The sequence below is a fragment of the Vulpes vulpes genome, chromosome 12, assembly GCF_048418805.1.
Source record: "Vulpes vulpes isolate BD-2025 chromosome 12, VulVul3, whole genome shotgun sequence".
Lineage (NCBI taxonomy): Eukaryota > Metazoa > Chordata > Mammalia > Carnivora > Canidae > Vulpes > Vulpes vulpes.
Genome location: NC_132791.1, coordinates 24,487,288 through 24,514,282, shown reverse-complemented (window position 1 = coordinate 24,514,282; position 26,995 = coordinate 24,487,288). Strand labels below are relative to the sequence as shown.

At 38.1% G+C, this 26,995-nt stretch overlaps 1 protein-coding gene and 1 long non-coding RNA gene across 4 annotated transcripts in view; both read right to left on the bottom strand.

Moving 5' to 3' along the window:
* Positions 1-203: 203 nt before the first annotated feature.
* On the bottom strand, positions 204-7,523 carry LOC140594567 (uncharacterized). Its single transcript, XR_011995508.1, has 2 exons — positions 7,467-7,523; positions 204-1,365 (listed from the first exon to the last, which is right to left on the bottom strand). It is a non-coding gene; the product is annotated as an uncharacterized lncRNA (long non-coding RNA).
* Positions 7,524-14,567: 7,044 nt separating this feature from the next.
* The window catches only part of APTX (aprataxin), a 37,948-nt gene continuing 25,520 nt past the window's right edge, over positions 14,568-26,995 (bottom strand). For all 3 annotated transcript variants that reach the window (XM_072728115.1, XM_072728120.1, XM_072728121.1), the window contains exon 10: positions 14,568-16,613. The gene's annotated coding sequence lies outside the window, so the exon portion shown is untranslated. The remainder of the gene's footprint in view (positions 16,614-26,995) is intronic.

The window sequence follows — 26,995 nt, the reverse complement described above, 5'->3', positions numbered from 1 at the left end:
ATTTTTATTGGTGTTCAATTTACCAACATACAGAAAAACACCCAGTGCTCATCCCGTCAAGTGTCCACCTCAGTGCCCGTCACCCATTCCCCTCCAACACCCGCCCTCCTCCCCTTCCACCACCCCTAGTTCGTTTCCCCGAGTTAGGAGTCTTTATGTTCTGTCTCCCATCCTGATATTTCCCAACATTTCTTTTCCCTTCCTTTATATTCCCTTTCACTATTATTTATATTCCCCAAATGAATGAGAACATAAACTGTTTGTCCTTCTCCGATTGACTTATTTCACTCAGCATAATACCCTCCAGTTCCATCCACGTTGAAGCAAATGGTGGGTATTTGTCGTTTCTAATCGCTGAGTAATATCCCATTGTATACATAAACCACATCTTCTTTATCCATTCATCTTTCGATGGACACCGAGGCTCCTTCCACAGTTTGGCTATTGTGGACATTGCTGCTAGAAACATCGGGGTGCAGGTGTCCCGACGTTTCATTGCATCTGAATCTTTGGGGTAAATCCCCAACAGTGCAATTGCTGGGTCGTAGGGCAGGTCTATTTTTAACTCTTTGAGGAACCTCCACACAGTTTTCTAGAGTGGCTGCACCAGTTCACATTCCCACCAACAGTGTAAGAGGGCTCCCTTTTCTCCGCATCCTCTCCAACATTTGTTGTTTCCTGCCGTGTTAATTTTCCCCATTCTCACTGGTGTGAGGTGGTATTTCATTGTGGTTTTGATTTGTATTTCCCTGATGGCAAGTGATGCAGAGCATTTTCTCATGTGCATGTTGGCCATGTCCATGTCTTCCTCTGTGAGATTTCTCTTCACGTCTTTTGCCCATTTCATGATTGGATTGTTTGTTTCTTTGGTGTTGAGTTTAATAAGTTCTTTATCGATTTTGGAAACTAGCCCTTTATCTGATATGTCGTTTGCAAATATCTTCTCCCATTCTGTAGGTTGTCTTTTAGTTTTGTTGACTGTATCCTTTGCTGTGCAAAAGCTTCTTATCTTGATGAAGTCCCCATAGTTCATTTTTGCTTTTGTTTCTTTTGCCTTTGTGGATGTATCTTGCAAGAAGTTACTGTGGCCGAGTTCAAAAAGGGTGTTGCCTGTGTTCTCTTCTATGATTTTGATGGACTCTTGTCTCACATTTAGATCTTTCATCCATTTTGAGTTTATCTTTGTGTATGGTGAGAGAGAGTGGTCCAGTTTCATTCTTCTGCATTTGGATGTCCAATTTTCCCAACACCATTTATTGAAGAGACTGTCTTTCTTCCAATGGATAGTCTTTCCTCCTTTATCGAATATTAGATGACCATACATTTCAGGGTCCACTTCTGGGTTCTCTATTCTGTTCCATTGATCTATGACAACACAGATTTAAATTGCATGGGTCCACTTATATATGGATTTTTTCAATAAGTAACATACACCACTACAAATGTATTTTCTCTTATGACTTTTTTTTAAGATTTTATTTATTTATTCATGAGAGACAGAGAGAGAGGCAGAGAAATAGGCAGAGGGAGAAGCAGGCAGGGAGCCTGATGCGGGACTTGATCTCTGGACTTGGACTGGGATCACGCCCTGAGTAGAAGGCAGACGCTCAACCACTGAGCCACTCAGGCGTCCCCCTTATGATTTTCTTAATAACAATTTCTTTTCTCTAGTTTACTTTATTGTAAGATTTCAGTATATGATACATATAACATACAAAATATGTGTTAGTAGACTATGTTATCAATAAGTCTTCTAATCATTAGTAGGCAATTAGTATTTGAGTTTTGTGGGAGTCAAAATCCATATGCAGATTTTCAACTGCACAGGTGGTTGGTGCCACAACTTCTATGTTGTTCTGTATCTTAGAGAAGAGTTTTGGGAGAACATATTTCAGCATTCACTCTGACAACATAGTCCCAATATATCCCTCCACCACACACACACACACACACACATACACACACACTCACATTCACATTCACACTTACATACATGCACACATACTTTCTGTAACTTTTCCTTTATTTTCAAAACTTTTCTAAACATACCTCCTATGAATCCTCTAACTTCAACTACTTTCTCTCTCTGCCAACTAGTTTTCCTCTGTCCTTTAAACACACCAAAATGGGGCACCTGGATGACTCAGTCAGTTAAGCTTCTGTCTATGGCTCAGGTCATGATTACGGGGGTTTCTGGATCAAGCCCCTTGTCTGGCTCCCTGCTCAAGGAAGACTCTGCTTCTCCCTCTGCCCCTCTCCCTGGCTCATGCTCTTTCTCTCCCTCTCTCTCTGTAAAATAAAATAAAATTAAATTAAATTAAATTAAAATAAAATAAAATAAAATAAAATACATAAAAAGGTTTGCATGCTTGGCTTTCTTCTCTTTAAAGTTTATATCCTCTTGATAGGTAGTCTCAGATTCTACTATTACTTCAAGAACTATCTCTATGCTAACAACTTCCAAATCCATATCTCCAAACCTGCATGAGCTTTCCTCATCAATACCAGATCAATATTTCCTATATTAACTTCAAATATAACCTAGAAATTGAATTTTCCTTTCTTACTCCATCCCACCTACTTTTTGCCCTATATTTATTCACCCATTCATTCAAAAAGTAGTTACCAAGTGCCAGCCATTATTGACCATTCTTCCAAACTAGACACTTGAGAGCCTACCTTCATTCTCCTTAGCCCTTCTCCTACTCAGGTCAACTGTGTATCCTAACTCAGAGAGGTCTCTTAGATTTGAGCCCATTTCTTCATCCCCACTAACACGTTAGCCCCAGTCATCATAATCTCTCACCAGGATGCCTGGTGCTGCAACTTCCTATACATTTTCCCTGATAGTCCATTTTCCACACAGTTGGCAGAATTATCTTCCTAAAAATAAATCAGGTCATGTCAACTCCCTCTTCTGAAAAGCCTCCATACTGCAGAGTGGTGGTAGGGTCTGTGAACTGACTGCAATGGAATCAGCTAGGGAACTCATTAAGCTGTCACTTTCTGTGCCCCAGACCTACTGCATCCATCTCCTTAGAGAGAAGGCCTAGGAATCTCCATTTTTAACAACTCCCCAGGTGATTCTTGTGCTCACTCAAGGTGGAGACACGCTGGCCTGCTGGAGAGAATCAGAGCTTCTTAGGCAGAAATACAAGGTCCTTCACCCCCTGGGCCCAATTGGTTCCCTCCATTTAATACCGTGTACCCTATACTTCAGTCACACTGAACTTCTCACTTCTGTCTAGACGCTTCAGGCCCTCCCATACCTCCACGACTTTCTCTCTACACAACTCCTCTGCCTCCTCCTTCTCCTAGCAGAACCCTTCTTCAGTGAACCCTTCCCTGGCCACTACCCCTCTCTCCATCAGAATTGTCTCTTCCTCCTTTGTTCTTCTGAAGCCCTTTCTTCATACCTTCATCATGGCCAGGCACTAGCAATGAAACATAGTTTTTACCTGTTCATGTGGTAGTCTCCCAAATAGACTGTGACCTAATGGTTATTATCTGGCAAATTTAAAAATCTCCATAAACGTCTAATGGGTTGATGAATTACTTGATTCACTAGGTCAATTAATTTATTTATCTACTATTCATTTTGTCAGGCCCACTGGATTCAGCTCTGCTTAAAATCTAAAGTTCTATAAGAAAAAAACTAAAATTCTTTCACAATCAGGAAAAACATGCAAGCCAGGCCTGCCTCTGGCATTTACAGGTTCTAACTTTATAATGGACTGATCACCAAAAAACTTCCTGTTTTATCTGCACACACTCTTCACAGAATTATAGTTTGATGTAATGCTCTATTGTCACTTTAATGATTAATTTTATGTGTCAATTTAACTGAGCCATGGGGTACCCAGACATTTGGACAAACATTTTGGGTGTGTCTTTGAGAGTGTTTCTGGATGAGATTAACATTTGAATTAGAAGACTGAGTAAAGCAGATTGCCCTCTTTCAATCAACTGAAGAACTAAGTAGAACCAGAAGGCTGAATAAGAGGAAACTGCCTGTTTGAGCTGGGACATTAGTCTTTATCTGCATTTGGACTCAGATCAAAACATTGGCTCATCTTGAGTCTCAAGCCTGCCTGATTTCAGACTGGAATTTATACCATCAGCTTCCGTGGTTCTCAGGCCTTTGGACTCAGACTGGAACTACATACATATCAGCTCTCCTGTGTCTCAAGCTTGCCAACTGCAGATGACCAAACTCCATATAATAAATCTTATTTATTTGTTTGTTAGTTTACATACACATCCTGTTACTTCTATTTCTCTGGAGAACCATGGCCAATAGAGTCACCAGGTGGTCATTTGAAAATTGTTTCTATACTAACTCCCACTGAAAACTCTGTCCATTAATTTAAGTGCTCCATTGAAATAGTGATAGATGCAACTTAAGTGTGCTGCTGATGACCAAATGTATATCACATCCCTGAGTTCCATACTCATGGATCCAACTGTCCACTTTACATCTCAACTGAGTTATTTCATAAGTAACTCAAATTGAACATGTCCATAACAGAACTCCTGATTTTGCTCTCCAAACCAGCCCAGTCTTCACTATCTCCAAAGATGGAACATCATTCAACCATTTGCTCAAGTTGAAAACCTAGAACAATCTCAGCTAACCAGCAGCTAACCAGCAAGTCATGTTGATTCTGCTTTAATCAGAACACTTAATCCTAAACCAAGCCACCCATTTTTCTCACTCAGACTTTTTCAATAGTCCCGATAGGGACTCCAATAGGAGACTTGATTATTCTTTCTGCTTCCACTCTTGCTTCCTGCAAGCTATTCTCCATTTAGTAGCTAGTGGAAATCAGAATTAGACATTAAAAAAGATAATAAAACTTTGCCTCGTCAAAGTTTCCAAAAGCTTCTCAATCACATTTGGGGGAAAAAATCCAAATCTCTACAAAGCCAAACACAGGCTACCTTCTCTAGCTTCATCTCCTATACCAGTCCTCTGCCATTCACACCACTGCTGTATCCCTTTCCCCAGCATTATACAAATTTCCTCTGTTACTGGTTGTTTCTCAAATATATCAAGTTTTTTCCTACCTCTGGGCCTTGGAACTTGCTATTTCCTCTCATGAAATGCTCTTTGCATCGTTTGCTATTATTATTTGGGGTAACTGCTCCTATGTCACCTCCCCAGCCAGATCTTCCCCTGCCTCCCCAGCACTCTCTATCCCATTAGTCCACTTTATTTGCCTTCAGAGTACTCATCACTACCCAATGTTACTTTATTTACTGACCCCTCTCTCTTCACTAAAAACCTCATAAAGACATAATTTGTTTTTCTAGTACACTTCATATCTATAGTGGTCTAGAACATAGTATATGCACAACAAGTAAATGAATGGACAGATTTATTTATTTATTACGTACTAAGACAGACTTAGTATGCAATACCTAAAAAAGAAAAATTCAGTGTTTGCAAAAGGATATATATCCTATGATAAAACATATATGTACTGAGAAATTATATAATTCATTGTTCCTCTTTTTGCTTAATTTCCAGGAACTAAATTCTAAGTTTTATACTCAAGCCCAACAACTTAAATTATGTTTCCTTTTCAATTGTCTATTACATCCTCTTGATTATTTATCATTATTTTAACATCCTATAAAGCTATCTTTTATTATAAACCACCTTAATTCCTTGGTGTAGGCAGACTATAAAGATTAATACATACATACTGATTTATTGATAAATGAACATTAATATTGCTTCTCTAACAGAACTAAGTTTCTTGAAAGCAAGCCTGTATTATAATAGCCCATCATATGTCCTCAAGCACATATCAAAGGGCTGAAGCTTATTATATTTGCTCAATAACCTTCTTAATGTACTGATTTCTTTATTGATTGATCAAGAGCAAAACTACATTTTGGTTACAAGTGAATAAGCTAAGATGTAGAGAAAAACGGTCATCTTTTCAAAAAGTGGACAAGGATTTGTTAGAAGTGACAGAACAGGAGTTATCTGCATAAAAAAAGAGAACTTGACTCGGTGAGCTGATTAGGGAAGATCCACAAGCATGGCTAAACCGGCTAAACCGCTAAACTGGATGCAAAGTTAAGAGGGAAAAAATCAAGACAGGGGTAAAATGTTCTCCAAGAAAATTCTCCTGGAAAAATTGGTGGAGAGTGATTGAAGTTGGAGAAAATAATTTGAGGATGTCTGAGGATGGCCTTGAAAAAAGGTGAAGGTATTGATCCAAATCTTGCTGGAGAAATAATGAAGAGAACCCTTGGCAGGGTGAATGGGATTGAGAAGATATGGGATAAATTTGGGATTAAAGGGATGGGTGCAGTAGATGACTGTCATTAACACTGATTGAGGATTATAGGTGGAGACACTAAAAACATTACTTACTGTGGGCCCAAGACTACTTACTGTTTTTACTTACCTGTGGGCCCAAGACTAAAGTTAGAGACAAGATAGGGGAAAAGAAAGGAAGAGCTAAATTCTGATAGAAAACTGACAAGACTGCCACACACACACACACACACACACACACACACACACACACACTCGCTATTAATTCTTGAAATTCAGCCAAAAGTCCAGCAGAGATGTTAAAAACTACCACCAACCATGAAGGCCAGTGGCAGGAGCACATGTTTGCATGATGGATATAGCAGTTGTCCCACTAGCATCTTACCAGCTGGCTGGGCCCTCCACTTACTCACAAATCTCTTTGGCAGTGGCCACAGTACTAGACAAGTGCAAGGTTTTGGATTTCTGTAGGTATCCCCCACTCCCCTATGCCCTGATACCACAATTTACATTCCTCACACCACGAGAGGGCCTTGAGATCCTCCTCATTAAACAAGATAGACAAGTACAATGGAATAAAAACAGTAGATATCCTACATCCACAGCCTGTTTCAGCACCCAGAGTCCCTCTAATGGATACTTTGCTCAGATATTAATGTCCATATAGGGGCCCAGAAATAGCAAAGACAAAATGTGAAGTTTCCTCTTAAAATTGTGCTGAATGACTGCATGTTAGTCAGAGTGACTTATATGCCAGGGTCTTTGTAAGGGCTTTTTATGCTCTCAGAGTACAGTTCTCCATTGCTGAGACATTTACCTATTCCAGAGCAGGGAACAGATGGTAGGGCCAGTTTCAACATGTGAGGGAGAGAACTTTAGCTCAAAGGACTTTTGCCCTAACAGTGGACCAGACCTAGAACCAATAATCTTTAAAATTCCTTGTGATGATTCACTAAGATATGCATTATTAATCCCACAAAGAAATCAGGCTATACTGATGCAAGAACTGAGAAATAATTCATAAATCTAATTGGTATACACAAACCAAATGGAATACGTTCACTATAAATTGGAAGAAATTATCCACTCACAGCTTCCACTCTCCTCCATATGACATAGCCATATCCATAAAGATCCCCTTCATCCTCAACATACATGTTCATTGCATACTTACTATGTTCCAAACACGATGCTACAGCACCACCTCATATAAGCCTCTCAACAGCCCTGCAAGGTAAATACAACTATTATCCCATCTCATAGATGAAGAAACTCATGAAAGTTAAGCCTTCGCCTAGTTGGTAGAGCCAGCATTTAGACCCAAGTGTTCTAACTCAAGAGCTCTCATTCTCCATCTCTAGACTCCGTGGTTTCCCACAGGATGGCAAAGGGCCATTGATAGAAATGTCAAAATGAGGCACATCATCTCATGCAATGTTCTCTGAAGAGAAAATGGTTGCAACTGACCAGTGTGGATTTACATGTCAGAAGCAGAGGAGACAGGTCCTTTTGAAGCTCTGAGTAACTTCTCAGAGTGGTTTTGTTTGCTAAATTAAACTATATTGCCAGCTAAAATTATAGTAATGTAGAAATCACTTTCACTTTCATCTAGTTTATTTTTTTAATTTAATTTATTTATTCATGAGAGACATAGAGACTGAGAGAGAGGCAGAGACACAGGCAGAGGGAGAAGTAGGCCCCACACAGGAAGCCTGACATGGGACTCGATCCCAGGTCTCCAGGATCACGCCCTGGGCTGAAGGTGGCGCTAAACCGCTGAGCCACCCAGGCTGCCCACTTTCATCTAATTTATAATATTTGAAGTTTCCTCCTAAAAAACAAATACTTTAAGCTTAAGAAAACACCTTCTAAATGATTTCTGAAGAGATAAAATAACTGTAAAGACTCTGCCAATTGATCTCAATGCTGAAATACTCTTAAACCAAAAATTTTAAACTCTGAGCCTCAAATCACTGCAGAACCCCCCACACACACACATACACACACACACACTTTATCACATAAACATCAAACACATACCCATATTACACAAACACCACACTTACACTACAACCAAATACATACATACTACACGCAATGCACACCACAAACACAAACATAACCCACACACCACACATATACCACACACTCCACTCGCACACCACAGCACACACTTATTCATCACAAAAAATATACCATAAATAACAGACATACATCACACATATAACCAACACATAAATACTCAACAAACTACACACCTATAACATATACACACATACCACAAGACACCCATGCCATACAAACCACACACACAACACACACTCAACATATACACACAGCACACACATAAACAGTAAAGTTGCATATGCTGCCTGTGCTTGTGATATTTACTTGTGGTGTGATGTTTATTTATGATGAAACTCATTTTCATTCTGAAGAGTATAGCTCTGTATGTGCAATTGTTTTAAACCTGAGAATAAGGTTGGCCTTATTCTCCATTCGCCTGGGTGGCTCAACGGTTAAGTGTCTGTCTGCCTTTGGCTCAGGGTGTGATCCTGGAGACCCAGAATCGAGTCCTGCATCGGGCTCCCTGTGTGGAGCCTGCTTCTCCCTCTGCCTGTGTCTCTGCCTCTCTCTCTCTCTCTGTCTCTCATGAATAAATAAATAAGCTATTTTTAAAAAATAAACTTGAGAATAACTTAAATTACAATTTTAATTAATTGGTATAGACAAAAATGCAGTTTATATTAGCAAAAAAAAGTATGTGGCTTCAAAAAAACATACTCTTAAGCCTACTACATCACTGCAATTTTAAAATCTTGAATCTGCCATTAGTGGGTGAAAGGAAATCTATTTTGCAATCTGGCACATTCTTATGATGAGTTTCTTACTGTGACTCATGCCATACATGCCTTGTGCAAATGTATAAGAAAATAACCAGACTGATATGTGAGGAGAATTTCAATGATGGGAGAAAAGCTGTTGGGCAAATCAAGCCCTTCCTTACCTTCCCAGCCTTGGGGCTGCTCAGGCAGCACACATCATGCTGAAAAAAGAAAAGTATTCTCACAGAGTAGGGAAGAACTTCATAGGATACCAGTAGGGGAAAAAAGAGAGAATTTTTAAGTTTGTTCTATGTCCACTGAAAAACACTCTTAAATCTAATAGCCTCTACTCCAGCTCTTTTCTTCTCCTAATTCAACATATTATAGTTATTTTTTTTTATTTTTTTTTTATTTATTTATGATAGTCACAGAGAGAGAGAGAGGCAGAGACACAGGCGGAGGGAGAAGCAGGCTCCATGCACCGGGAGCCTGATGTGGGATTCGATCCCAGGTCTCCAGGATCGCGCCCTGGGCCAAAGGCAGGCGCCAAACCGCTGCGCCACCCAGGGATCCCCCAACATATTATAGTTAAATGTGAGCAGACTCAACTGCTTTCAAGCTGATTTCTGAAGAAAGCAAATGGAGCTGAATCAAAAAAAGGAAGTTGAGGAAGTTAAGAAATGGGAGATTAAGCTGAGTGGCTTCTGCCCTGAGTGGGCTTCTCAAAAGGCAGGTGGCAGAGAAGAGGGGGATGAAGAGCGAAGGGCTGAAGAAAGTGCGACATATACATAACTCAGAAGTTCTTGCCTAATTTTATTATATTTAAATTCAGTTAATTAACATATAGTATATCATTAGTTTCAGAGGTAGAGTTCAGTTATTCACTAGTTGCATATAGTTCTTGCCTAATTCTTGACATAATAGGTGCCAATAAGTTTATTAAATCCATTTTTTACATTGCCTTAGTGAGTTTGGTTTCCACTGTAATTTGGGGTTATCCATGACCATGTTAACTATCTCACTCTATTACTTATTCCGTTGTATTTAAGTTTCAGGGAGCAAAGCTGTCAAGAATTCTTTTATGTTTCTTAATCTACTCTTGCTCAGGTGTGTTTTCGTATAAATGTTGATTACAATCAGCCTTTAAAGAAGATCTTAGCAGTTAACTGTGACTCATTTACAACATGAGCCATTAATTAATCTTAATAAAAACAACTATTAAAATAATATAATTTGCTTAAACAATATTTCATAAGTATTAGAGACAGTAATTTAAACAAAGGGTTTACTGTGTGCTACAGGAAAGGAACAGATTTTTTTAGTACCAGAAAAGTTCTTATCTTCTTCTTAGGTGTCAGAAGCTGAAAAACAGCTCAATCAAAGCAAATGCATTTATCTTGGAGACTTCTCTTGAACCTTAAAAATCTAGCTAACAAGTACTTTATGATAAGTTGACTTCTGTTTTTAAGGTGAAAATTCATATTTCTGTTCTTATAATTTGATTTCTTTCTAAAGAAGCATTTATGTGATTTTCTTCCATACCCCAGTTGACATAATTTGAAAATAACACATTTTCATGGTACAGATAATTTCCATGCTCTAATAATCCATTACAGAACATTAAATTTAGGGAACAATCTCCTTCATTTAATAAAATATACATATGCCTGGGGTACCTGGCTGGCTCAGTCAGTGGAGCTAGATCTTGGGGTCATGGGTTCAAGCCCCATGATAGGTGTACATATTACTTAATTATAAAAATCTAAAAAATAGGGATGCCTGGATGGTTCAGTGGTTGAGCTCTACTTTTGGCTCAGGTGATGATCCCAGCATCCTGGGATCGAGTTCCACACCAGGCTCCCCACAGAGAGTCTGCTTCTCCCTATACCTATGTCTCTGCCTCTCTCTCTCTGTGTCTCTCATGAATAAAAAAACAAAATCTTTAAATATGTATATATGTATACACACACACATGCCTGAATAGAAAAACAAAATAAATCAAGCCCCTTATAAATACAGATATAAGTTTCAGATCAAGACAGATCAAGATCAAGAAATTTTACAGCTATTATTTAACAGTTCCTTGAACATTTTGGCAAATGAGAGTAGGGAGAAGGAAATAAAAAGAAACAACTATCAGAAAGGAGAAAGAATTATCACATGAGAGTCTATCTAAAAACTTCAGGATATCAACTAATCAAAACTCATCAGAAGATTCACTAAGGGGCTAGTTATGAAACAACTTATCCAAATGACTAATTTTCCAATATATTAGCAAAAAGCCAAAACTGTAATGAAAATTAAATCCCACTCCAACAGCAAAAGTGTCTCTTTACATATAAAGAATAATGACTATGAGTAAATTTAAGAAATGTGGATATACATTAAGAGAAAATTACAAAACTATACTGTAAGACATAAAGGAGATCGCGGTTTCCAGAAAAGTTCAAGAGTTCTATAACTGAAGTCTACCCAGGCCCACTGAGACCCCACTTAAGGCCAAGACCAGTGACTTTGTGATACCCAAACCTAGTGAACTGGGCTTCTTCCAGGGTCCTAGTCATCTGTCATTGGACAATAAACTATGCCAAAAGGCATCACCTGTTCCATCTGACCATGTTTTAGTGGCGAGACTTCACATACACACATACACACACACACACACACACACACACACACACACACACACACCAGTGGGGTTGAACTGTTTCCATAGGTTGCCTTCCTGGGGTAGGACTATGTTACTCTGTATTAGTACAAACAAGGCTTGCCACTGTAAAGATAAGACCCATTTTCTCAACAGCTGAAGAAATGGAAATTACTTTCTTGTTTATTTAAATGTCTAATCAATCTGGGATAAGGAGAAAGGACAGGAGCCAGGTTGGTGAGGATCCTGCCATCATCAATGCAAATAAGAAAACTCCTATTTAATAAGAGTTAATCAAATAAACACTGACTTTTTTATAGACCAAAAAAAACAAAACAAAACGAACCAGAGTTTTGTCCTCAGAATCAATCTCATAGAGCAACTTTCAGGAAAGTATTGATGACTTTTCCCTTGGACGACTTCCACCTAGAAATCTTCTGGATATCATTTTTTTTTTTTTTAGATACCATATGAAATTGAGTTCCAAAGCCCATCAAAGCCCTGACAAGCTTAGAGTCACTCTAACCTATACTAGAATTATAATGAAAAGGTACTTAGCTGGGAAAGAATTCTGGATAACTATACTGTGTTATATAGCTTTTCAGAACCTACTTTTCTTTTCTAACAAAAACAGTGATAATTGTGTGAAACCAATATACATTTAGAAGGATTTTACCTCCTGGTGTATACTAAGGGGATCCCACAAGATACCTTCTGCCTCACATTTTCTCCCTATCATGCATGAATCTCTATAAACATGCACTTGGATTAAGGCAGGAAGCCCAGAGTACCCTCATTTAAATGAAAATACATTCATTGGAAAAATAATATATCAGTTAACTACTACCAAAAAAATGTTGCCTAGCAGATTACCCAAAAACCAAGGAGCATGCAACAAGAATTATTTATTCTCATGCTTATAAATCTGCAAGTCTGCTGGGACAGCTCAGCCTTATACTGTGCGTGTGTGAATTGGTTGGGGCAGCTCTGCTCCACATGTCATCATTCTTCTGGGGCTAGAGAAGAACCCAAGATGTGTTTATGGCAAAGCAGAAGCAGAGGAGGGCAAGCCAAAACATGTCAGCATACTTGAAGCTTTTGTTGTCATCATGTTCACTAATATCTCATTGACCAAAGCAAGTCACATGGCCCATCCCAACATCAGTGAGAGAAAAATATACTCCATCTCTAGTAAGAGGAACCTGACAAAGGGTGGACACCCAGAGATGATTAAAGATTTGGGAACAATAATGCAATCTTCCAAAGGTAACACGAACTCATTATTAAACAATAATGCTGTAACATTTCAGAGTGCCTGGCTGGCTCAGCCGGTAGAACACAGAGATTCTTGACTTCATGGTTGTAAGTTCAAGCCCCCGCACTGGGTGTAGAGATTGCTTTAAAATCTTATTAAAAAATAATACAGTAACATTTCTTTTTTCAAACTTATCTAGTCATAAAAGTAGGACACTAAGGAAATAGAAGGAAGAGTGAAAGTAGGATCTAGAAATGTGTCACATTTCTAGGAGGGAGGAAGAGTTAGGGGAGGTGCCACAGTGGAGGTCCTTGGAAGAAAAAATATAAAGCAGAACACCCTCATGAATGAAATTCACTGATAAAAATTCAGAAATGAAGAAAAACAAGATATGACAGTAGGAAGAAATGGAGGGTAAAAGAAAATCCCAGAAAAAGACAAATTTTTTAAAAACTGCATAGAGAAATGAAATTGTTCAAGCCTAATTTTTTCTTCATTTGAAACTGCATTCCTTGCATGGCCATCCCTAATCTATTACCTATGGCTTGCAATTTATAATCTAAAACAGGTTGCAAACTCCTGTAAGAATCTCTCTGCAACAATCTTCTCTACAAGAAAAAAGAAATGTATGTGTGTGTGTGTTTGTACATAGAATTTTTCTGTCAAGCTTGGCAGATCAGAAACTTCCTAGAATTTAAACCTTTAACATAGGGACACAAAACTGAAAATAGTAAAAGTTTACTCATTCTTCCTGAAGATGCTGTCTCATGATTACTGCTTCCCAGGTTCTCAGAATTGCTCTATATTTCTCATTCTCCTCTGAAACCACCCCCCCCTTCACGTTTCCTTCGACTCTGAACCATCCTTTCATCATACCAATAAATATATTTTTTGATTCAATGAGTACAAATTTATTTCTGTTGCTTTCAACGAATTGTATCAGGTATAGGTCCCTTTCCCATTTTCTACCCTCCAAGGAAATGAGAGAGAAAGAAAGAAATAAGAAAGAGAACACTAAAGATGCCTTAAAGCAAATAACAAGGCATGCCATCACTCAAGAATCTAGTATCTAAAATCATTTCATGAGAATGACTATTACCATGGCAACCTTTCAGTGTGCATTCAGTGACTTTATCTGCATTCATTAACATTTTAATGTAAACCAAACTCTATTGGCTTATTTGGCCTTGATTCCTTTTTATTTTTTTTTTCCTTTTTAAATATAGATTGTTTTGTCTCATAAAAGTTATCAGAGCTTCTATTCAAGATGTCTGACTAAACAAGTAAATTTACTTTACCCCTAAAATTCGATTGAAATGACAATATAAAGGAAAGCCCTCCATGTTTATTTCCCACCACCACCATTCCATACGCACGCACGCGTGTACACACACGCACATGCACACACACATGTACACACACACAGACACATACTCATAAAATCCACCAGAGTCCCAGCTCCTTTTGTTGGAATCTGTTCTGATTATCCAAAATGGTCAGTAAGGTTAATATCCTTCCCATTAGCTGATAAATTAAATACAATTGAAGTCAAAATCCTAAGATTTTTTATTAGACTCTGACAAGTTGAATAGGAAGTTCATCTGGAAAAGTAACTGTAGACAAGCTAACAAAATGTTGAAGAACACTGATCAAACAGGCTATGACCACAGAGAAAGTCAAAGTGGGTAGCAGCAAAGTAGCCAAAGAGATAGAGTTCGAGGGAGAGGTATGCCTATTTTTGAACCTGCTGGACCACATACCAGCACCTCTTCATTATCTGCATCCAGAACAAGTTCAGCCAGAACTTTAGGCAGCAAACTGTTTCCAAGGCCATTTGAAACTACTGGGCACCATGTAACATTCATGTGCTACCTGATTCTGAGATTTTGCAGCTCACTGACTCAGAGAACAGCTTCATCCTTCCAGAAGAAACCAATGAGTCAATCAAAGAAGGTAAATAAAAGGAAATAAAGAGGTGACTCCACATATACTGAGGTCAACAACTGCTTTTACATCTTCAGGGAACTTAGGGAAATTCCTTAAAAAAGGTGATAAATAGATTTTATACACACACAGGATCCAAAGGACTAAAAGGATGAATCAGATAGAAAAAGTCAACTAAAAGCAGCAATCCTTCCAATGCCAGCATCCCACACAATGCAAGACCTGGAAGGGGTGATGCTGGGCAGCAAAGAAATGAGATGGTGCTGAGTATGAAAAGGATAAAGATTCTACAGTAGAAAAAACAGAAATGGAAGCATGTGTCCGTTTGTCTCATCTTCATTGTAGCATCCAACAAGCTCAGCTAGGTGAAATGGAAGTAGAAAAGAGAAAGGAGGAGGAGTGGGGAGGAAAAGAAGGAAAAGAGTGAAGAATAAAGAAATTCTGCAAAACTATGGTAATGAAAATTGAGGTGTAAGTTTAGTAATAGCCCAATAGAACTGGAATACACATAACATTATATAATAACATAGGTATTAAAATTCAGTTTACCATAAATGTGGTACTTTAAGTGAATGAGAATGAAGGGTAATTTAAAATGAGTTGGAGTTAAATAAAAATTGACAAAATAAAGATGCATCCCTATGTCACACTGGATCAAAATTTAAATACCAGATATAGGGGCACCTGGGTGCCTCAGTTGGCTAAGCATCTGCCTTCGGCTCAGGTCATGATCCCAGGGTCCTGGAATGGAGCCCTTCATTGGGCTCCCTACTCAGTGGGGATCCTGCTTCTCCCTCTTCCTCTGCCCACTCATTCTCTCTTTCTCTCTCTCCCTCTCCCTCTCAAATAAATAAAATCTTTATAAATAAGTAAATAAATACCAGATATAATGAAGATCTAAAGTAAAAAATAAAAGTATAAAAGTACTAAATGAAAATATGACACCAGGCGGTGCCTAGGTGGCTCAGTTGGTTAAACAGTTGCCTTCAGCTCAGGTCATGATCCCAGAGTCCGAGGATCAAGTTCCCCTTCGGGCTCCCTGTTCAGGGGAGAGTCTGCTTCTCCCTCTCCCTCTGCCTGTAGCTCTCCCTGTTTGTGCTCACTCTCTTGCTCTCTCTCCCAAATAAATAAATAACATCTTTTTTAAAATAACGAGAACATATAAAGAAGGCCTACTTAAGCAAAATACAAAACCTAGAAACAATGAAAACAAAATTAAAAGATCAAAAGGTCTAAATTTGTGAAATATTTGCAATATAAGTAAAAAATAAGAGAGGTAATTCTTTTTTTTTCATGTGCAAAAGAACATTACCAGAGACTGTAGAGACTATTCAATATCTCCAATTTTCATTCTGTGCTGCTTCTGGAATAATAAAAGTTTTAGTTGAGCATGAATTTGCCCAAAATAAAGGACCATGCCTCCCCTGAAGCTTGGTCACCTGTGGCTTGTGACTGAATTCTGGCCATGGTAATACAAAAAGAAGAGTCATGGAAGAGATTCCAAGAAACTTCTTCAGAGAGTATGTGTGAATCCTTAATCTCCTTCTTCATCTTTTCCTCCATCCTCCTGCCCAGAACACAGACGCTTCCATCTTGGACTTGAGGTCAAAGTGAGAAGTTGGATTTGAACAGGTAGGAGTTCCCCTTATCCTGTGGAAGAAAGTCAAGAATGGTATACATGTAGATAAGTGGCAGTGAGGGGATGGAAAGTTAAGCAAGATAATGCTTCACAGCCTCAATTTGTTTGATGAAGAGAAAGCCTACCTAAAAGTAAGGGAAGTGAGAACTTAAGAACGTGCTATTGACATGGCACCACTGTTGAAGACAAAGGAACCCGAAAACAGCAATGCCACAGAATGAAAGGAGAGCCCAGCAAGAGTTTAAGGCCATAAATGTGTAGTGGTACCAATCTACAAGGTTTATTACAAGGTCTACTGATTTTTTTCCTCTAATATTGATTAGCTAATCTTTTTTTCAAGATTTATGTATTTATTTGAGAGAGAGAGAGCATGCATGAGCAGTGGGAAGATTAGAGGACAAGCGAGGGACAAGCAAACTCTGTGCTAAGTGTGGAGCCCAACACAGGGCTTGATCTCATGACTCTGAGACCATGACCTGATCCAACATCAAGAGTCAGACACTTAACTGACTAAGCCACCCAGGTGCCTCTGATCAGCTAATATGAAGATAGGAGCAAAAGAAAGCAAACTCGGCATCAATCCAGGGTTGGAATATAGTACAGTGGGGTTAGCATAGAATAGAGATGGGGCTACTAATCTGGGAGAAAGTAAAAGGACCAAGGAATTGAAAATCTAGACAGTGGTGAAAACCAGATATAGTAGAAATGAAGCTATGGAAAAGCTGGAGGCTGGAGTCAGTTATCAGGATACTTGAGTTTTACTTAATATTCTAAAATGAAAACATTCTAAAAGAAGGCAAGTTTCAGAATATGACCATGCAAAACACATGAAATGTGTAACACAATGGTTAAGAGCATGGACTTTCAGCCAGGAAGAATTTGTTACTAGTTTTATTATTTATCTTCATTTAGTCTTGGCTTCTGCAGCACACCTGTTCATAAAATTGTTGTGAAGATTAAAAGAAATCTTAATTTCTTTGGATTAAAGAGCTTTGTTCAGTGCCCAGCATATACTAAGCTCTCAATAACTGATAGTTTTAAAACAACAAAAGGAGAAAAAAACATATACATGCCCTATTATTCTGTCTACTATTAATTAAGATACACAGCACAGGGACACCTGGGTAGCTCAGTCCATTAAGCATCTGACACTTGATTTTAGCTCTGGTCACAACCTCAAAATCCTGAGATCAAGCCTGGTGTCCAACTCTGTGCTCAGCACAGAGTCTACTTGATATTCTTTCCCCTTCCTTTGCCCTCCCCCTCTGCTCTTCCCCCCACCACCTCCCTTCATGCCCACATTCTCTCTCTCCCTCTCTAAAATTAATTAATTGATTGATTGATTAATTGATTGATTAAATCTTTTAAAAAAAAGATGAAGACACGCAACACATTACTGGGTGGGAAAATGTAATACCTGTAATACTGATGCTAATTTTGGTTACAGGCAGCAAACAATTCCAAATTGCAAACACCTAATAAGAAACAAGTGAAAAGCCTAATCCAATTATAAGCTTTTCCTTTACCTTGACTGTAAATGTCTAAGAAAAAAAAAGAAAATGTCTAAGAAAATAAGTACACACTACAGTGTATCACTAGTATTCCAGTGATCAACAATTAACTAAGTCAGCAATTACAGCAAAAACTCAACCCCATCAACTAAGCCAATATTTTTAAAAGAGGAAAGAAATATTTTTATATGAAAGATATTTTTAATGAAAGATTCATAAGTACACAAATCAAAGAGCCAGTGTGCTTAGAGATCGCAGAATTATTCTTGGTAAAGCTGAAAAAGACGTCAGTGTTACCCAGTGCAATCAGCATGTTCAGTGTCAGAAAGCTTTCCCTACTCCATATGCCCTTATTACTCCTCCCTCACTCTCTAAATTATCACCTGAAGTGTGGGAAATGTATACTTGTACATCAAAAGTATTAAATAAACCAATTCAGTAGAAGCCCTTACAGCATAGTTGAAGCCCTTTACCTAGGTCATGGGCTAAAGGAATGACTGCAGACTTGTTATCTGTTAGTTACATTTGAGGGCACGTGGTTTGTTCTGTGATATACCAAAATCCATTTAACTCAAATGGCTTTAGATCACACAGCTATAGGCAATACCTACTGTTCTATACCTACCATATAGTAGGTCAAATGTTAAAATCCATTTGTTTATTTATGTAGCCAACATTTATTGAGTCCCTAATATGTGCCAAACATTATCCTAGACATTAGAAACAGAGAAAACACATTTTTTAATTTTTTATTTTGGTGTTTGCATTATGAAAGTAATATATGATTATTGCACAAAATAAAACAACACAAAGACATATCAAAATTCTCTTTGTGGTCAAATATAGGATCAACTATTTTAAATGTTCCATGAACACATGGGAAATGAAGTGTCTTTTCTCCATTCAAAGGAAGTAAGATCTTTCTCCTATATTCAAGTGCATATGTACACATGGGTGTATGTGCACACATGCACAAAGTTAATTTTTTATATTGTTCAATTCTGATATGTCCTTATTATTTTTTACCTACTAGATATGTCCAATTTTGATATGCACATACTAAAATCTCTTATTAAAATTATTTTATCTCACTAGTCAATGAAAATAAAGATTAAAGAATCATACAATGAATTGAGATGCATGAGCTAAAGTAATCCCTTTGTTAAGCACCACATAAATCAGAAAGACATTAAATGAATTAATAGAATGTCTATGGTTAAATACAGTGTGGATTAAATAAGATTTTTTTTCTGAAGAAAAAAAATCATTTTTCTATTGATGTCAAATTAAATCCCTCAAGCACAAGAACTACATATCAGATCATTTACCTCTTCTGTGAGTCATAATTATTCCTATTGGTTCATTTTTAATGTTGGATTTTGTATGGTTGAAAATGTGCAATTAGGTAACTGTTAAAAAGACAAAAATTAGGTTTTTCTCTCAAGAAACAGAAGCCATATGAATATAGTGATGAGACACTAAAAAGCAACCCAGAAACACTTTTAATTATAATACAAAGTCCTATTAGGCTAGACCACAAACGATTGTGAGCAAAGAACCTGTCCTCACTGTTTATCTTTTAAGGTCCTTTTCTTTTGGACAACTCTTCTTCAGGTTTTAAATAAGAAGCAGATAATGTGCAAAATACAGTTACATTATATGCATAGAATACCCCCAACCAGAAAGCAATAAGGCACGGAAGAAGATGTCCTGATGACCAGCTTAGCTATTAGTCACATTGGTTTAAAGCCTCATAGGTTTTGTGAGGATAGAACATAAAGAAAACCCTCCCATAAGAAAGAACCCAGAGGGTGGATACTACAATAATGACAAGCATCTTTAATTTTATAAAATGTTTACTTTTCATACAGGCACAACACATGATTTCATATGCACCTGAGCAGATGACAGGGAGTTTAATCGTGAAGTTGACTATCACTCCAAACACCCGTGAAATGAATCCACCTAAAATCTTTACTTATCAGATTACTGTCCCACTTTAAAATTTTAATAGTTTATTAATTAATGCAGAAACTATTGCCACAAGCTCTTATCTTTAGAGGAAGGACTAAGTTATTTATCTTGAAATTCTTCTCCATTAAAAATAACTTGCTTTGTCTAGGACTTCTTTTTTGGTCCTAGGGTATATTTGGCATCTAACAAAATGAATCTTTTCTTAAGACTATTCATTATTGTATAGTTCCTGATGTCAGCAAACAAGATTCTCTATGAATAAAGACTGAACCAATTCCACCATTAAGTTCCTTCAAAAGCAACTCTTTGCCATAATCATCTAGTTATTTAGTGACCATCTATCAAGTGCTCTACCCTCATTACTTCATTTAATACTCTCAGTAACCAGGAGTAAGATAGATAGTATTACAGCTACTTTTATGAAGGGGACCAAGGAAAGAATAACCTAACATGCTCCAGCCATCCGAGTTACTGCTTTCACCTCAGCCAGGCTTGGTCATTCTCAACATCCCTGCTAACACACATTGAGTGAAATTCAAGGCTCAGGGATCGTTGAAGGGAGATGTTATGTGTGAATAAAGGAGAGAGCACCTGGATGGGAGGGAAGAGCTCTACCTTCTGATTATCCAATCCTCCACCCCCCCCCACCCCCGCCTTCATCTGTGTCAGAACCATGCTGAGTTGTAAATTCCTCGAGCAAAGTGAAACTAGAGCCATCTATGCCATAGCATTACTGCCAAGGCTGGTAACTGGTACAAATGGAGCCTCAACACAGTTTATTTAGTGCCTCTATACCCAGCAGACCATATTACCTATGCCTCAGCAGGAAGGGAAAAAAAAAATTTCATCCTGAAGGAACCAGTTTCTATTTCTCATGACAAATCTAGCATGGGAATTTCTTTTGTCCCCAAAGACCACCCCGTCCTCAGTGCGCACCCACATGACTGGTCAGCCTAACGCTGTCTATGTCCATCTCCCTTTCACGAAGCACTTCGCATCTCTTTCTCAAAAAGTAGATACCACTCTGGTGTTCCTGCCACCACCAATAACTTAAAAACACTCTGGTGTTCTGCCTTTTGGAACACTGTCCTCAGCAGGCCAGCAAGGCTCCTGGAAATGCAAACTGGAGTTTCATCAAAAAGATGAAAAGATTCCTGAAGGACTTTGTGGTGTTTGGGAGAGCCCCTCTGGGCAGATCCCAGACTGTGACAAGTTCTTTCCAAATTGTGGCAATTCCTGATAGAAACATCGGGGTGCAGGTGTCCCGACGTTTCGTTGCATCTGAATCTTTGGGGTAAATCCCCAGCAGTGCAATTGCTGGGTCGTAGGGCAGGTCTATTTTTAACTCTTTGAGGAACCTCCACACAGTTTTCCAGAGTGGCTGCACCAGTTCACATTCCCACCAACAGTGTAAGAGGGTTCCCTTTTCTCCGCATCCTCTCCAACATTTGTTGTTTCCTGCCTTGTTAATTTTCCCCATTCTCACTGGTGTGAGGTGGTATCTCATTGTGGTTTTGATTTGTATTTCCCTGATGGCAAGTGATGCAGAGCATTTTCTCATGTGCATGTTGGCCATGTCCATGTACCAACATACAGAAAAACACCCAGTGCTCATCCCATCAAGTGTCCACCTCAGTGCCCGTCACCCATTCCCCTCCAACACCCGCCCTCCTCCCCCCTTCCACCACCCCTAGTTCGTTTCCCCGAGTTAGGAGTCTTTATGTTCTGTCTCCCTTCCTGATATTTCCTAACATTTCTTTTCCCTTCCTTTATATTCCCTTTCACTATTATTTATATTCCCCAAATGAATGAGAACATACACTGCTTGTCCTTCTCCGATTGACTTATTTCACTCAGCATAATACCCTCCAGTTCCATCCATGTTGAAGCAAATGGTGGGTATTTGTCGTTTCTAATCGTTGGTAAATTGAACACCAATAAAAATTAATTAAAAAAAAAAAAATTGTGGCAATTGTGGCAATTCTTCTACGAAGAACTGGCTTTTCACACTTACCATCGATGATAGTTGCCCTTGTTCATTTTCCCCAAAATCCTGAAGAGAGTTTGGGATTCCAATACCAAGACAAATGCATCGTTTCTAGAACGATGAACTAACTGCCTACGAACTGGTGCCTATGAACTGCCAAACAGGCACAGGCAGGAAGTAAGGGAACTCTACTAATGAATACACTGTAGTTGGAAGCAGTTTGGCACATCCGGCCCAGGGAATGCAACCCACCCTTACCACCCCTCACAGATGCCAAAGGTAAAAAAAAAACAGATAATTGGATGGGAAGTGGAGGCTTCACATTCTAGTCTAAGTTGCATGGCCTTCTGCTAGCTGTTTTATGCTTTTCCCTTGAAATTCTTCTCTTTAATCACAGATTCTCATTACAGGGAAGGAAACATTGAGAGAGAAGGAAGAAAGAGAAATTATGTATAAAAAAATTACCAGATCAGGTTAACACTTAAAAATCCTTTAACTAGATACTCACATGCAAAATAATAAATGAATCTAAATACAGATTTTACACCTTTCACAAAAAAATTAACTCAAAGCAGATCATAGACCTAATGTAAAATACAAAACTATAAAACTCCAAGAAGACATGAGATAAAATCTAGGTGACCTTGGGTTTGGTGATGAGTTTACAACACCAAAAGACAAATAATCCATGAAAAAAAATAAATTGTACTTCATTGAAATTAAAAATCCTTTAACTGGGATCCCTGGGTGGCGCAGCGGTTTAGCGTCTGCCTTTGGCCCAGGGCGCGATCCTGGAGACCCGGGATCGAATCCCACGTCGGGCTCCCGGTGCATGGAGCCTGCTTCTCCCTCTGCCTATGTCTCTGCCTCTCTCTCTCTCTCTCTCAATCTCTCTCTGTGACTATCATAAATAAATAAAAATTAAAAAAATAAATAAATAAAAAAAATAAATAAATAAATAAAAAAATAAAAATCCTTTAACTGAGGACAAATTTTTTGTTGTACAAATAAAGTTGAAATGCAAATTCCTAGCTTGAAAAGATAATGTTGAAGCTTAAAATCATTCTAAATAAGGTGTCTAGATGATTCAGTCGGTTAAGCATCTGACTCTTGGTCTCAGCTGAGGTCTTAATCTCAGGGTCATGAGGTCATGCCCCACAATAGGCCCCATGCTGGGCATGGAGACTACTTAAAAAAAATAAGTAAATAAAATAAAATCATACTAAATTTAAAGACTATTGGGGGCTCCTGGCTGGTTCAGTTGGTAGAGCACACGACTCTTGATCTCAGCATCATGAGTTTGAGCCCCATGCTGGATGTACAGATTACTTAAAAAAAATTTTTAGAAAAAAATTTTTAAACAAAATAAAGGACTAATGGCAGATCCTTGCCTGGGTAATATTGTTTCATGGTCATGGTGCAGGTAAAGAGAAAAGAGAGAAGACCCTAATATAATTACTCATTTCTAGGAGAACAGGAAGAAAAAATATTTGTGAAAACATACAAGAAACAAAACCTTATCCTAAGGATAACATGCCATTTCCACTTTACCATCTTGAACTTTGCCTTCTCTGACAGACACAAGGAAACCTAATGGTTCAGGTATTGAAATTAGATTAAATACTTCCTTGTTATAAACAACCAAGGCCATCTCCATAAGTCCCAGCTCCAACCCAGCATTCAATTCACGTCTTATATATTTTTGCTATTTTTAAAATGCAATTAATAAAATGAAAAGACATGTTTTAATATTAATGTATATGAACTCAGTATTTGACTCAAAAAATTAGAAAAAAATAATAAAGAGAAAAAATAAGACAAAAACAAAAAAAAATTATAAAGAGAATCATGGAAGTAACAAATCCAAGAATGACTTTTCTGAAAAATAACACTTAATAACATAACGAAACATTTAAAAAATGTAATGAAGAAACACATAATGCAAAACATGAGAAATGGAATCAAGAACAACAGAAATCAAAATCCCCCCCCCCCACAAAAAAAAGTGTATATAATCTTTGCTCACATCTATCAAAAACCATTAAAGAGATCTAGTTCCTATCCAGAGGGAAAAAAATCGTTCTCCAAATTCCCCTCCTCTCGTTCACAGTTTTCCAAACCACTCCAAAGCTCCCACTTCACAAATGCCTCAAAGTCTTCCCCAAATGTTTACCTTATGAATCTTTTTTCATATTTCTCCCCCTTCCCTCTTTATAATGTAGGGTTATCATGTAGAAGGTAGATTACCTCCCTGTTATGTGAATTCTCTACCACAAAATATATCCTGACAACTTATCCAGCAAGCCAAACACCTAACCATTCTCCCCCTGATTTTCAGGTCCCATTTATTCCCCCTCTTCTCCTGATACTTTATCAGAAGTCTGGGTTCCAGGCCCCAGAGCTTTCACACATGAACCTATCTATAGAACTCTCCCCAACCCCATCCATCAAAAATATTTCCTGGGGTCCAAGCAACATTGAAAGAGTAGCCTTCAGGATCCAAGAGTGTTCATTCCCAGAACTCAAGGATGGCTCATTATCAGAATTTAATATAATATGCCACATCAACAAAACACTCAAAAGAAATTATGGGACCTCAGTGGCTGCTACTAGACATTTGTAAATACAAACAGGAAGTTGTTAGGATAACAATGTTAGTTGATGTCTCTGTGAAAGAGACAGAGATTAAGGTTAGGGGAAAACGAAGAAAATCCACTTTTCTAGATCTAGTAACAGGGAAATCAGATCCACAGTTTGAATTACCTTCATTTGTGTCATTCTCTGGAAGGCTTGGAATTTGGCCTTGCAGGATGTCTTTCTGCCTCTAGAGGCTAGAGAACTGATTTGACTTGTTAAAATTATTGGCCATATTTTGTTTGTTTTTAAATATTTTATTTATCCATTTGATACAGAGAGATACTGAGAGAGAGAACATGAGCAGGGGGATAGGCAGAGGGAGAGGGAGAAGCAGCCTCTCCACTGAGCAGGGAGCCCTATGCAGGGCTAGATCTCAGTATCCTGGGATCATGACCTGAGCCAAAGGCAGAAGCTCAACCATCTGAGCCACCCAGGTGCCCTGCCATTTTTTGCTTTATCAGCTATTAATATAAGTAACTGAATGCTGATTGCATTCCCTTGTGATCTATTAATTTAAAAAATAAAATGCTTTTTCTACATTCCCAAATATATATTCACTGTGGCTAATTAGAAATTTGCACAATACAGCAAAATCTAAATTACCTACATTCTCACCATCTAAAGACAACCACTAATTAACATTTTAGTATATTTTATCCAAGCATGAATTTGTGAATATAAACATTCTTGGTGTTTAATAAGGATGTAAGTTTGTCACTGGTGTTTATAACAATCATTTCTGTGTCCCAAACCACTCCATGGGCATCAGAGGCTACTAGATTAAAGAGTTTTAGCAGATTCTCAGGGCAAGAGACTAAATATTTGTCTGCCCAAAGTACCAAGGTCTTTAGATGCCCTGCCATGGTAGTTGAGAGACTTTCTATGTGTGTTTTGGAAAAAAAGCCCTGCTAGATGGTTCAAAATAATCAGGGCCTAAGGAATGTACACACACATGCATGCACACACTATGCCAGTTGAGAACCTCTGCCCTAGGAAATTCATGAATAATTGATTTGTTGGAAATGGTTGGAGAGAGGGCACATACATACCTTTCACCAAATTCTCTGAATCTGTGACTCCTTCAAAACGTCAGAAGTCCTGGTTTGTAAAATTCTTTCCAGTTCTAATATTCTGGCACTAGTTGAGGCTGGGACATTTATTCTGACTGCTTAGAAGACAAAAAGTCTTAGAAGAGCTGGAGGACAGAAGTGAAACTGGGTTCTTATACCAGAAGGAGCTTTTGAAAATGTACACATATCCCTTTACTGTGTATCATTTGTCTTGCTTTGACAGTGCTTCCTCTAATATTGAACCATCAGAGACTTAATAACTATGTCAATGTAAAAATAACACTACTTTTCAAGGATATGCCCAGAAATGTCTGCTCCCAGTTATACTTGTGATGAGAAGAAGAGTTACTAATCTTGAGGTCAAATTAAGAAATGGGAGGAAACAAGCTATCATATTTTCAAGACCTACCATGCATTTGGCATGCCTCAAGACCCTCATCTGATAAATTTCAGACTCAGGTCTCAACTCCCCCTCTAAATAATTTTAGAGTCTAACCTCCAGGCAAAGAAGCTTCTCCTTAACAATCATGGATGTTTTGTTTTCTTACCTATACTCTGGTTTTCTCTCAAACTTCTATCTTGATTAAGACATCAGTTAAACATGTATCAGTCTTATTTTTAAAAAAATAGTATACATTTTATGTTGAAGCACTGATTCTGAAACAAAAGTATTATGTGAAACTAAATTTTGGATTATGAAACAGATTAAGAATTTATTATTCAAATGCTGCCATCTGGTGGCCAAAGATTGTAACCAAAAAAACAGACCTCTCCTTGAAAAGATACAGAAAACCCCAGGAGCCCTAATTACCTGGTTTGCTAGCAAAGACGGGATGAGCACTGGGTGTTATTCTGTATGTTGGTAAATTGAACACCAATAAAAAATTAATTTATTTAAAAAAAAATCTGGAATGTTAGGGCAGCCCAGGTGGTTCAGTGGTTTAGTGCCACCTTTGGCCCAGGGCGTGATTCTGGAGACCCGGGATTGAGTTCCACGTCGGGCCCCCTCATGGAGCCTGCCTGTGTATCTGCCTCTCTCTCTCTCTCTGTTTCTCATGAACAAATAAATAAAATCTTTAAAAAAAAATCTGGAATGTTATGTAGGAAAATATTATCTGGAATATTATAGGAGAAAATATTAACATATATTTATGTTCCACTAATTCTAATCCATGTGATACTTTGTCCATAAACAGTGGCAATTAGATGATTAA